The 12,867-nt window shown below is 46.7% G+C and overlaps 1 protein-coding gene across 14 annotated transcripts in view; it reads right to left on the bottom strand.

The window, feature by feature from the left end:
* PPFIBP1 (PPFIA binding protein 1) overlaps window positions 1–12,867 on the bottom strand; it is a 118,887-nt gene that overhangs the window by 74,626 nt on the left and 31,394 nt on the right. For 2 of the 14 annotated variants that reach the window (XM_054187504.1, XM_054187500.1), the window contains one exon: window positions 11,482–11,594. The exons of the other annotated variants lie outside the window; for them this stretch is intronic. The gene's annotated coding sequence lies outside the window, so the exon portion shown is untranslated. The remainder of the gene's footprint in view (window positions 1–11,481; window positions 11,595–12,867) is intronic. 14 annotated transcript variants of the gene reach the window in all.

The raw sequence follows: 12,867 nt of genomic DNA on the forward strand, positions 1-12,867 counted from the left end.
TTCAAAGACTGACTTTGTCTGTGTTCCCTTGCAACTTATACTTGGGCCGGACTAGATCGCTTATGCTGCCTACACTGCCTAACTACTGAACCAGGAGGAAAAGAGCCAGAGGATATCCAGGTATCAGAAATAGGGGACCCAGCAGTGGAAGGGCAAGGGCAATATTGAAGAGGTGACCTTCCATGGAGGGAAGCAATTTAGCACGTAAGTGTGTACTCAACTGGGAAAAGACAGGTCTGAGTAAGGCACCTATGACATCCCCAACACAATGTGCCCCAAAGGCAGCCTGCTGAGTAAACAGGTAACAAAGCCCATCTGATCTAACCATGTGCCTAGGGCATTGGGAGGAAACATTTAGCACTGACCCTACAGTGAGTGACCAGCAAGGCGACTTGTGCCCAGAGGGCAGCGCTCCAGCTAACAGGGCTGCCCTGGGAGCTTGCAGGATGAAGGAGGGAAACCCACGGGTTCTGGGACAGAGGACTTCTTCAGGCCTGAAACCAATACTGAGAAGCCACGGCCAGACAGCTGCAACACTCCCTTCCAGCTAGAGGAAACATTTTCCACACGGTCGCGGGTGAGTTCTCATGCCACAGGCATTCCTCGGGCTGTACTTCACAGTGCTCCTGATTGCTGAGACCACCTGCACTGTATTCACACAACACCCTACACTGAGGCAGCCTGGCCCAAGGCCCTCCTAGTACTAAAGCAGTGTGGTCCAAGGCAGAAAACTTCCAGATTAGGTGGGGACAGCAATTTTGAACATCTACACAGCAGCATACCAACTCAAAGGATAAGCCTACACTGTGAAAAATATATTCTTTTCCTAATTCCGACTGCCAAACTCAAGAGACCTAACCTGACTGAAGACAGACATAAAGATGAAGTAAACTGGGCATTAAATCAAAAGAAACAGCTTAGCTAAACCAGTCGTCCTGAAGGGTTTAGGTTAAAAGTTGCTCACCTGAGCTGAGACTCCTGTTACTCTGGTCTTCGTGGCTACTTTAACAGGTTAGCTTACCCTGTGCAAAATTCTCACCAGTGGGAACTTCTCACTTTTGGGAACTTTGCACCAGTAGGGAAAAAGACGGTGCTCCACATGAAAATAGCATCCCAGAATCTCAATCACAGCTCCACACTGCTACTAAGGCCATTCTTAGTGTGGATGGATATTCAGCTCGTGGCTGAGTAATTGTTATATTGTAAATAATCAACACTATACCTGTCTGCAGATCTCAAGCAATTCATCTGCAAATCATTTAGAACTGAGCACAGGATGGGGGAGAGGAAAATCAAGTGTTATTTCCAATTAACACTAGAAAATAGTACAGTGCTCTTCTGAAGTAAGAAAATACCAAGTAACAATAAAAAAAGAGAAACACGCCGAGCACATGCACGCCAAAATACACATGGCACCACAAGGACATCTCCAGTATCGCTGCAAGAGCAGCCTGTTCCTTGGAGGTTTCTTGTCCAAGAACCGTGACCCATCCTGGCGCTCCTTTGCTTGTAAGATCTGACAAGATCCCAAGAAGCTGGCGTGGCTGCAGGCCAGCAACTTTGTGTTGTGCCATGCTCCAAGAGCCATATGCAAATGCCTAATGAGAGTAACATGACTACACACGTTTCCTCTCCTGTTGTAACACCAGCAAAGCTCCAAACTTCTTGTAAATAATACAGGAGATAGCAACTCAGCCGTAAGTCAGGGCTCCATGGTGTGGATCACAGCATTCTCTACAGCTGTCATAATACACTATAAATTATACACAACACACACTCTTAGTAACGCAAACCTCAGAACTGACTACATATTTTGCAGTAGTAGAGACTAACACATGCTAAAAACTAATCAGACAGTAGAAGCATTAAGAGACAGCCCTAGTTCATTACTGCTATTTGTTGTGTACGTACAGAGTTTCTTGCTGTCATAACTGACTACACTAATAATTTCTTCTCATGTAGCAATGTGTTGGGCTTCCCTTTCCCATCCTCCCAACAGGTAGTTATTTCAGTTGCTCAGAGCAGTGCTGCCCCTATCTTTAGTGACAGGGGATTATCACTGGTTGGCAACACCCCACTGAACACAGAAGCATAACCTTAACATCACACCCAGGCACCGAGCATCTGATCCAGACAAGCGCTTGCAGGAGCTATGCGGAGGACACAATACCACATTTGTGTTGGCCTGTGTACATCACTCCTCCTACTTCTCTGCTCAGAGCACTGCAGCGCAGCTGGCAGAGGTCTTGTGAATAGGAGCACAGCTGCAAAGAAAGTCCCTAAATGAAACGACGAGAAATGGCTATAAAGGAGCAGGAATACACAAGTGGGGCAAGGCTACCTACTCTACTCACAGGATGCAAAGGTGTTAACTTCCAACAGTGTCCAAGAACTGCAAGGAAGCAATAAACAGTGGCAAACTGTTGTACTGAGAAGCACCAGAAGCAGAGGGAGGAACGAGAAAGAAAGGCAGCAATAATGGAAATCCACACCAAGGTCCTGGACGGAAAAGCATCAAACACACAAAGCAGCTCCTGTGAGCACCTGCAAGCTGGCAGCTGCAGGCTGCTTTTGCTCCATTGCCAGACTATTTTGGGGCTGAAACCTTTGACAGTCAATAAGGTTCTCCCCAAAATAGCCAGAGGTGTAGCAGAAAGTGGCATCCCCCACCTATCGGATTTTCATCTTGTGCTGGGAGCTGGGAACAAAGGGGACCAGAGCTGCCGTCAGCTCAGTTTCGCTTTTCCCAACAATGCTGCAGCACCTGATAGGATACATAACCCTAATTTCTGTCCACACATGGGCAGAGATGGCTGTTTGCTGCCCAGATGGCAGAACCACCACGACTGCTTTACCACTGCCATCGCCTGGTGGACCTCAGGCAGAACGACACCCAGGGCACATCAAGTCTCGACTGCTCGGCATCAAGCCAAGTGGGCAAATCAGCCAGAATACCCCAGGCACGGAGCCTTGTGAGTGCAGCCAGGACTGGTTGCTCACTCCCACAGCAGAGTTGAACTTCCCAAATATTTTGAACAGCTCCTTATCAGCAAAGAAGCTTCACACCAGCTCAGCATTTCACAGTGTTTATTGTCTGTCCCCTTAAATTGGATTGACAACCTAGCTGAACCACAGCCTGAAATAGAGACAGTCTCTCTGTCGGCACAGAGTCTTTTCAGCAAGACCCACCCAGCCTGAGATCAGCAAGTTGCGCAAGCCCATGTTTGAGGACAAGCATGCTCCTAATGGGAACAATTTTAACACCAGCTGCCTGTTTGACTAAGCGACCAAAACAGGACCTCAAAATACAGATCCTGCCAGCTTTGTGCAACCTGTGGGTGCTTGCAGTAACACCAGCCCTCTGTGACAAGGTCCACAGTGAAATACCAGCTCTCCTCATCTTGACTGACTTCAGTCCATCAGCTGCCAGAGATGACCTCTGCCACAAACCGAAGGTGAGCAAGTCTCCACAATCTTCCTTCCTTCTCCACTTAGAGGCACTACCAGAGCACAGCTATGGTGGTGGCAGGGGGGCACCCAAGGGAAGGTATTTGGGCCCAAGGGAAATGCTGAAGTTACAAAACTCAAATCAAGTCTGCAACAAAGACATGTTCTCTTCCAATATGGATCTTGGTCCAGATCACTTTGGTTCTGTGTGACACCACCATCACACAGAAAAGCAATTTCTTTACCAAGGTATTTCTACATAAAATTTACTTGAGGTTACATAGAACCACTGTGACCCATAAGCTTGACTCCGCACAGAAAACAAAACAAAAAATATTCAAGTGAATCAGGTCAAACGAGGGCTGCTCTATTGTATGAGAGAGCTGTGACGGTGGGAGAGCAGGCTGCACCTGCAGAAGGGAATGGGCCGGACAATGCCTTCACCAAAGCGACTGGAGTCTGGGAGGAAGCTCCCCTGCCTGCCCAGAACACAGACAACAACTCACCTAAAAGTTAACAGCCTTTGCCGCTCATGGGTGAGGACCAAAATGCTGGCCACTCAGTCATCAACCTGCAGGGACAGCCTGCAATACTAGTGCTGTTAGTTTATCGGGTACTGATTATTATTAGCTATTGATGCTTGTATTAGTTTCATTGTTGTTATTTAAAAACAGCTTCTAACAGTATGAGAAAAGGAACCTCCTCAGGCGTAGGACGGTTGGCTTGTGGAAGGTGCTTCAAACATCCGACCTCTTGGATGATGCCCACCAGCAAGAATGATTCTACTCCCCAAATGCGCATCTTGTCAGTGCTGCTCACTGTAGGTCTCTGAGGAACAACTGCATCTCCCTCAAACCAGGGGGCTGGTGGTGGGGGATAAATCAAAGTCCCTACTGCTTTATGTACCTCGAATCAGCATGCACTGAACTGCTCAGGGGGGAGGAAAAAGTAGAAAGGGTGTTTCCCAACCTACCCCCTCTTTAAACACCTCAGTACGGGTATACCAGAGGAGAATCGGGCCTTCAGAAAAGAAACAAAGATAAGAGAAAATATGGCAATCATCGTGTTATCCTAATGAAACGGACTGAATTCTCTGGCCTTACCATTACATTAAACACCAGATGATTCAATTGAATTTGATCTCCCCTCATGTGGCAAGGCTATTTCCTCTCCTACTTTCTCACAGTAACTCAGATTTGTCTATGTCCTATTTTTGGTATCTAAATTAAGAACATTGCTCATAACCAGATTATATGGCATTTATTCTGAAGCGATACTGACACCGTTAAAAATTCAATATAAACACCCTGTGGACGTAAGCCATGACATTTATATACCAGATTAATAAGCACTAAGAGGAATTTCTGATGTAGGGCACATGACCTCCCCTTCATTTCAAAGGCAATTATTTTAATACCATGATTTCAAGAGTGCGACATGTCCTTGAAAACACTTGCAGACAGACAGCTTTATCAAAAAAAGCCTCCAATTCCTGAAAAGACGATTTCAGGTGCATCTCTGGTTTTGAGATAGAGAACATCTGGGAGTGAGTGTATGGGCTGGCCAGCAGATAAGCAGGCTGAGATAAGCAGGCATCAATTTCATGCAGTATGGATCTGAGCCCACCTTAGACAAATGGAAGGCTGGGGGAAAACTGACAGACATCCTGCTTCAGCCCATCTCTAGTTGCAACCAGCACCACTCGTGCTGCCATTGCTGCCAGCGGAGCATCGGTCTATCCCCAGTCCCTGCTCCCAGAAGGTTCCTGGAGAGGTCTCACCGCTCAGAGCTGCCCTTGCCTTTCACACCTTGTCACCTACTCCTTGATATTTTCCAGATACCTCAACCTGGAAGCTACTGCCTTCCTAACTTCAGGGGGCCAGCTTATAGCTTTAATCACAAAAGAGAACACAGGCAGGCTTCCTGGTTATCACTTGTCAAACCTGGTCAGCATCAACTCAGCCTTTCAAAAACAGGAGAAACAGAATCATAGAATGTGTTAGGTTGGTAGGCACCTTTAAAGGAGAACTGGCCAATTTGCTGTAAGGAGAGCTGAAAAGATGACAACAGCTGGTTTTCCATTCAAGACCTTAAAGTTCTCAGTGCTTTCTGATAGGGGTTTGATGCCCCAGGCAAAAAAATGACCTTGTCCAAGCTCTTCTGGGCAAGGGCCATCCGCACACCTGGGCCATCACCTCCCAGCCCAGGGATGCCCCAGACAGTCCCAAGGGAAGGCGCATGCCTGCTGGCATCCTGCACACCCCAAGGCACAACATACCTTCCTCCTGAAGCAGCAGCTGAGGTGGCTTCCCTTAAACATCAACTCATACCACTTAATTTTGCAATCAAAGATCATCACCTGTCCTGCTAATCCTAGCCATTTCCCAAAGCCACCCTAAATCCTGGAGTCACATTACTATAGATGTACTACAACAAATAAAACTGTAAGAAGGGAGGCAACAAAAGTCCAGCTACCACGCAAGGTTTGTTTGTGAGGTTGTGGGGATATGGGCAGCTGGGCAGGCAGGTTTAACATGGAAGTTTCAAATTTAAGATCTTAAAAATGAAAAAATACTCTGTGTTCCCTTATGTTATTTTAGAATGGTATTTCCTAGCTACACCAATAAAACTGGGAAGGGTAGTAATCAAGTTCACCACAGGGAACTGCACTGGCACAGGTATCCACCACAGTACCTGCCCCCCGTTTCCCTCTGGCTGCGATCACCTTCTGGCTGCCATCTCACACTTCTTTCCTTTCATTCAAGCTGGTGTCCACCCTTTTCCTTCCCCGGATACTTTCTTACTCTCTTGGGTGCCCATGATGTTTGCGATTTGTGATCATTCTGTAATACATGACAGCTTCTCCCTTCTCTTTGCTGCTCGCAAACAGTTAGGAGGAAGCATGGGGGAAAAAAAAAAAAATCCCAAACAACCCTGCCCTCAGTTCTCATGCTTGGCACAACTGCAGGCACAAACGGGCAACGGCAGGAAAAGTCCTCTTCAGCCCTGTGACTACTGTGTTGGACGCTGGGGCGATGGTGCTCCAAGGAGCAGTTGCCATGTGAGGCCAGGCACAGCATCCAACTCTCAAGGCTCTGCCAAGCAGAAGGACATGCAATTCTTCTTACAGCTGAGAAGTTACCCAAGTTTTGGTGAATTTGCATTGGGGGGGAAAGAGGAAAAGCAAGAAGTATCCAAAAAGTCAGGTAGCTCCCTCCCTCTCTTAATTTTAAATACCTAAATAACACACAGAGATACTAAAGGATATTAAAAAAAATCGTTGGTAAGGGTTATCAGCATGTTCGAGCAATTCACCTTGAACACATTCTTGGAAGCACTCACCATTTTTGGTTGCAATACCTCAAAAAAACACAAAACACAAAACTAAAAACAAAACAAAACAACAAAAACAGCAACAAAACAGCCCAAGGCAAACATGCAGCTCCCCACATGCTGAGCTGCTGATGTTTCTTCTGAGAGAAGTTGTCAGATGACAAAGGAGAGACTGCAAAGACCCAGAAGTGCTCGCACCCTGCAAGTAAAGCTTTCATGCTGCTGCAAAGTCCAGGTCCCAACCCAGCCCTGAGGGCTCCCCAGGCCCAGCAAGGGAAAAACATCCCAAATGGTGAATAGCCACATTCAGCTCCTCAAAGAGTCAGCTGACAAGCAGTCAGCAATTTGGGTACCATGAGAAACACTGGATGAAACTGGAGCCCTGTGAGCATGCCGTGGCTCAGGACAGCTCTGCTCAGCACTGGAAGGGATATAATCTTGAAGTTAAGTCTTGATCCCCTAATAAAGGCTCGGCAAAGTTTTGCATCCACAGACAGAGCACACACATGGCTGAAGACAGCTGCTTTCTCCACCACCTTCACTAGCAGGGCATGCCCAGAATAAAATTGCGTTAACTCACACAAGATTTTCACCAGAAAGTTTATCAAACAAGGCATCTGAAGCCAACTAGAAGGTGGCCAGGGAACCTCTGAGAACGGGCGGAGAAGCAGCCACAGGATTTTTCCAAAGAAAGATGAAGAAATTCTTTGTGTGATTTCCATGCTCCTCTGAACCAAGCCACTTTTCACCAAGCAGATTATCTTTCCTCCCCAGGAGGACTAAACTGTTCTAATGCTGCCCAGTTCTCCAAAGCACCTTTAGAAAAAGCCAAAATTCCTGAAAAAAGAAGTTTTGACTAACTTCGAACAAGCAGTCAACAATACTGTTACCATGACTTCCTCTGTAACAGGGTTCGTAATTCTGCAGTTCGCTATTTGTGGCACTCGCCTTTTCTATATGGCATGCAACACATTTGAAAGTCTTCTCAGGTAATTAAGCAGCTGTAAATCAAGCCCTACAGCCTAGTGCAGTTGTGTAAAATTATTTTTGCAAATGAAGTAATCCCAGACACCGCTCTGAGCCCATGAGGTGAAAAAAGAATCCTAGCGTGGCATGTGGTAGATGAGACAAAAAGAATCAGTTTCTATATATGCCATGTGTCAACACAGTCCCCATTTAGGATGGCTCACTTTTCCCATCTCAGTCTCAGATGAAAAACAAGATGCGGAAAAAATATTTCCGTATACTAGAGAAAAGGTTTCCCCTGCTTCTGGTTTGAAGGGGAAGAGGAGGGAAGGAGCAGAGAGATGCCCCAGCTGGCAGCGAGTGACACTCTCCCCTCCCCAACAACCCTAACCCAATTTACATGCCGCTTCGCCTTTATAAACTCCAGACAATTCCTCGCATACCTCCAGCCACACACTGAGAAGTGACAACCACATCAGTAAGTTAGACAAGGTATTTAAAAACAAACACCAAAAAAACACTACCAACAAATGCATTTAACTAAATCATTAACAAGGTTAGGCAAGATCATGAAAGATAAACAGCTCTCCCTTTCCTTTTGTCGTCAACCAGAATCAAACTTTCCCCACCACCACCACCCTTCTGTAGTTTGAACAAGAAAGAGGTGTAGTGCTCTTCTAGTACAAGTCAGGGAGCTGGGAACTCAAGTTGATTTTGTTTCTCCTTTCATGGCCTAAGGTCATCACTTGACTCCTCATTGTTATTTGCCCGATTTTACAGATGGGGAAAGTGAACAAGAAACTACTACACACTGTTATAGAAATTATTCAATTTATAGCCGTATAGTTCTTTGAAGACGCAAACAAAGTGCCAAGCATTATTACTAGATGATGAAATGATATATTTTCTCCCCCAAGCTATATAGAGGAAGAAAAAAGCCATGCAAACAGCCAACTGTATTCCTAATGAGATGCAATACTCAGAAAGTGGGACATCTTAAAACAGATTGGACAATCATCTTCCAGCTCACAAAGATTATTCCCAATACATAAACCTCACAGGATTATAAATGCAAGAAAAGAAGTGTATCGTATGACCGGGTTTCTGCAGACAAAATAAGCTCATCTAAATAAACAGGGGAAATGTACATTCTCAAGCTTGAAGAGAACAAAAAGAATTTCTCAAAGAACTAAGGGGAAAAAATTAATCAGGTTTGAAAGCTTTGTAGGGGATGAATTTATATTTTCTGAATATAAAGCGACCGTCAGGATTGGAAAAGTCAATTAAATAAAAAGGGCCGTATGGGAGGGAGGCAGTGTGCAACAGAGAGGTCACACGCTAGATAAACAGGGCAGTATGCTAACTATTTACAGATAAATACAACTCCCGCTCTCTCTGCAGAGATTTATGTATGTTAAGAGAGCCACCAATAGTACTGTGGGTGAGCGTAACATTAAGTTACATTAACATTACTCAAACCACATCACATAGAATGTGAAGAACAAAAGCATAATAACATACTGCTTTCTGCAAGCAGCCTCTCAAAAGAGAGGGAGGAAAAAAAACAAACGAGAAAAATCCTGCCTCCTTCCATCCCTACCACCACCTGCCGGCGCAGCACTCTCCTTCCCCATCGCCTCCAGTCCGAGGATCATTGCTCAGCTGACAGGATTACATGGGATGGGGCGTCATTCACACAAGAGAAATGTTAACTTAAAAATAAATAAATAGGTTGGTGGTTTTAACTCTTACCGAATCCAGCAGCAAATCAGATCAAACCTGACCTCTGATCAGTATCCCCACGTCATTTAATGCCCTAATACAAACATACTGGCTTATGGCAAGGGGAGGTCTGTGCAAGAGGAAGGCACCACATTCCCTAAAAATGAGGAATCTTACCTTGCACTAGACCCACTGCTGTGCAGCAGTCTTGGGTAACACATCAACATGAAGGCAATACCCCCACCCTACACATCCTAAAGCTGCAGCAGTGTGAACTGTGCCATGCCCCACATGGGCACCACTTCCCTGCCCAGGCCCCGTGGGGCTCTGCCCCACGCCTGCCCCGGCACGCACACCACAACCCCTCTGCTCCAGCAGCCTGGCAGGAACAGGGCTGGGGGTGGCCCAGGAACCCCCGGCGCCCCACCCGCGGGCAGTGGTACAACTTCCATAAACATGCAGGGTAGCCACAGGCTCTGGGGAAATGTTTTAAATTATTACTATTTTGAGCACATTTCAGTTGAGCACAACTATTAAAAGCCCAAGAAAAGCTGTGTGTGGGCTGGACCCTGCAGGACAAGTTAGCAAGTGCTAATAAACACAATAATGAGACGCACGGAGAAGCAGCCTTGTAATTCTTTCCCTTCTATATTCAATGTGACACCAGGGAAAAAAAAAAAAACGAAAAAACCCAAAATACTAATTTCTGTCTTTTGCACACAGGCACTGTAACAGGGTGGACTGGACATGTAGTATTTCAGTGCTGCATGTGCATGCTCCGTTTCAGTTTTGGACACCCAGGCAATCTGCCATCACCAAGTGCAGACTTTAACTCAAAGCAGTCCCAAGAACTGATGGAGTGAGGTGAAGAAGGACCTGAAAACCTGCATGGAATTTGCTAGGAAAGAACAACAGCCACAGGACGTATGAATCAATCTAGCTACACGGACATAGCTGAGTTTCTGTGTCTTCATGGCACCACATTAAAGCGGCTCCCTCTGCTAAGGCTTATTTTAAAAGCCTTATTTAGCTTTTCTGGATTATTTATACACGCTGCCTTAGTGTGGGCCATGGCTGGACTTTCAGCACCATATTTAACACGGTGCTTGCTAGGGAAGGAACAACGGGATGGGAATCCATGCTTCTACAGCTCAATAGAGGCAGGAGGCAGAGACACAGAAACGTCACTCAAAACACATCAGCGTATTTTGTGTGGTGAGGCTGAAGCTCAGACATCTGGGCTGAACTTGAGGCAACGCAACGAGAAAGCCCATGTTCCTCCCCCTGGCCGGGAGATGCAGAGAGCAGCCTGAAACGCAGCCCACTGCTCCTGTCAACGCTGAGTCAGGCATTGGGATTTCTTGCCATCTTGTCAGGAAAGGCTATTACTTATTTATTTAATGGTGAAAGCAAGCAGCAGCTGAAGAAATCAGCTCCAGCCTTCTGGACCAATTGCCGAGGGCAAGGGGTCTAACTCGAACAGCATGCCTCCAAATACCAGAAACATGCCAGCACTGGAGCTACAGGAATGGAGAAAGGAGAACTGAGCACTCGCTACTACAGCCTGGGATGGATGGGCATGGACACACAACCCTTCTGAGGAGCAATAGCACAAGTGACAGGGAAAACAAAGCAGATTTAGGTCCCTAAACTTCTGCTGCTCGTGGGGACGGGAAACCAGCACAGCATCTGGAGAGCAAAGAGGTAGAGACTTCCAGTGAAGGCAAGACATTTGCATGGTGACGCCAGCAGATTGAAAGTCTCCAAACACACATCCAGCAGGCCATGGCTGCCAGCCAACATCGGACTTTTAACGATGTTTTTACAGCCATGACCGACTCAAATTCCAGCAACTCTGATAAGCAGCAATAAAACTGAAGAAATGTGACCAGGATGGGAGACAATAGATGATAACTGCTTCTGGAGCCAGCAGACCTCTGATTAAAAACACAGGGAATAAAAATATTTGACACTGGAATTCAGGGTTCCTGACAAACAGGGAACAACATCCACCTCTTTCCAGGTTCAGTGTGAGACCCCGGGAAGCCTGTGAATCCCAGAGAGAGCTCACACACAGTGATTTACTGTGGGAATAGTCAGAGATCCAAGAAGAGGCACTCCAAAGGCTATGGAGAGGGAAAGGGAGTGAAAGAAAGGAAATAACATTTCAAATGAGACACCAGTCCTTGCATACTGTGGGCCTGCAGAGCAGCTAGGGATGCAGGACAGCACTAGGCAGCAGCAGTGACCAAAGCCAGGAGAGCACCGAGCCCTCAGTGGCAGCACACGAGTGGTCCCAGACAGCAGAGGAGGGGCTTGCTGCCCTTTCCAAAGCCCGACATCTGTTAGCAAACCTGTGGGTGCAAGGCAAGCACCCCCCTTGCGTTACAGGCCATTAAACGTTGTGAGGAACAGCAGCCATCACTGACCATATCAGCTGGCCTCTAGGCAGCGTAGGGAACATCAGGGTGTATGGGCACCAGCCACACATGGTGTGCAGGGGAACTGGAGGGCAATCCAACCCATCCACCACAGAAAGCATAGACAAAAAGGCAACAAGTCCCAGCTGGAGTGGGGAGACAGCCTTATGAAGCAATGAAGCATGAAGACAGCAGTTGAGAATAAGGGGGACGGAAGCGGGACAGAAGCTGACAAGCTAACATAGGCAGACTTTCATGGGCACTGGACAAGTGATCAGAGCCTTATGTAGATGCATCACAGGAATGGAGGTATGCTTGCTTCTCCAGCGGGCTAACATACACCACCTCAGAGAGGACAGTACAAACAAATACCGTGCTCGTCACCCAGTGATAAGACAAGGATGAGGGGTTCAGAGACAAGAGCAGTTGGAGGGCAGCAAGCCAAGACAAAGGATGCAGCACACTCGTAGACATGGGTCGTGGCAAGCGTTTGTACATAGTATAAAACAGAAAAAACACATCAGTCAGAAGGAGAGACCCAGCAAGCAGCAGGGACCCCACTGGTGGTGTCACGGAGTGAGCACATCCTCGCCGTAGGGTGCATGGCTGAAATGCAGATGCAGCAATGCTACCCAGCTCTCCACATGAAGAGCCAGTTGGAATTTAGGATGCCAAGTCATGCTAAATCATACTGTAATATCCAAAACAAAGTAGATGAGACATATCTGTTCCCAAGACAAGACTGACAGCTCTGACATGCACTAGGCTACTTGGATCAAATCAGTCTAGACTGAATGCAAAATGCTGCTCCTTGGAAGTCAACTAAACTAGGCCATTTCCATGGGGTAATGCAACAGATAGTCTATTTTGTTGCATGTGTTCTCACATAAACTTGCCCCAGTAATCTGAAAGCTCTTGGCAGTTTCTCTGCACACTGCCGTAGACCTGCTGAGTCAGATTAACTGCACACGCACAGCGC

Source organism: Rissa tridactyla, chromosome 1, assembly GCF_028500815.1.
Source record: "Rissa tridactyla isolate bRisTri1 chromosome 1, bRisTri1.patW.cur.20221130, whole genome shotgun sequence".
NCBI classification, from domain to species: Eukaryota; Metazoa; Chordata; class Aves; order Charadriiformes; family Laridae; genus Rissa; species Rissa tridactyla.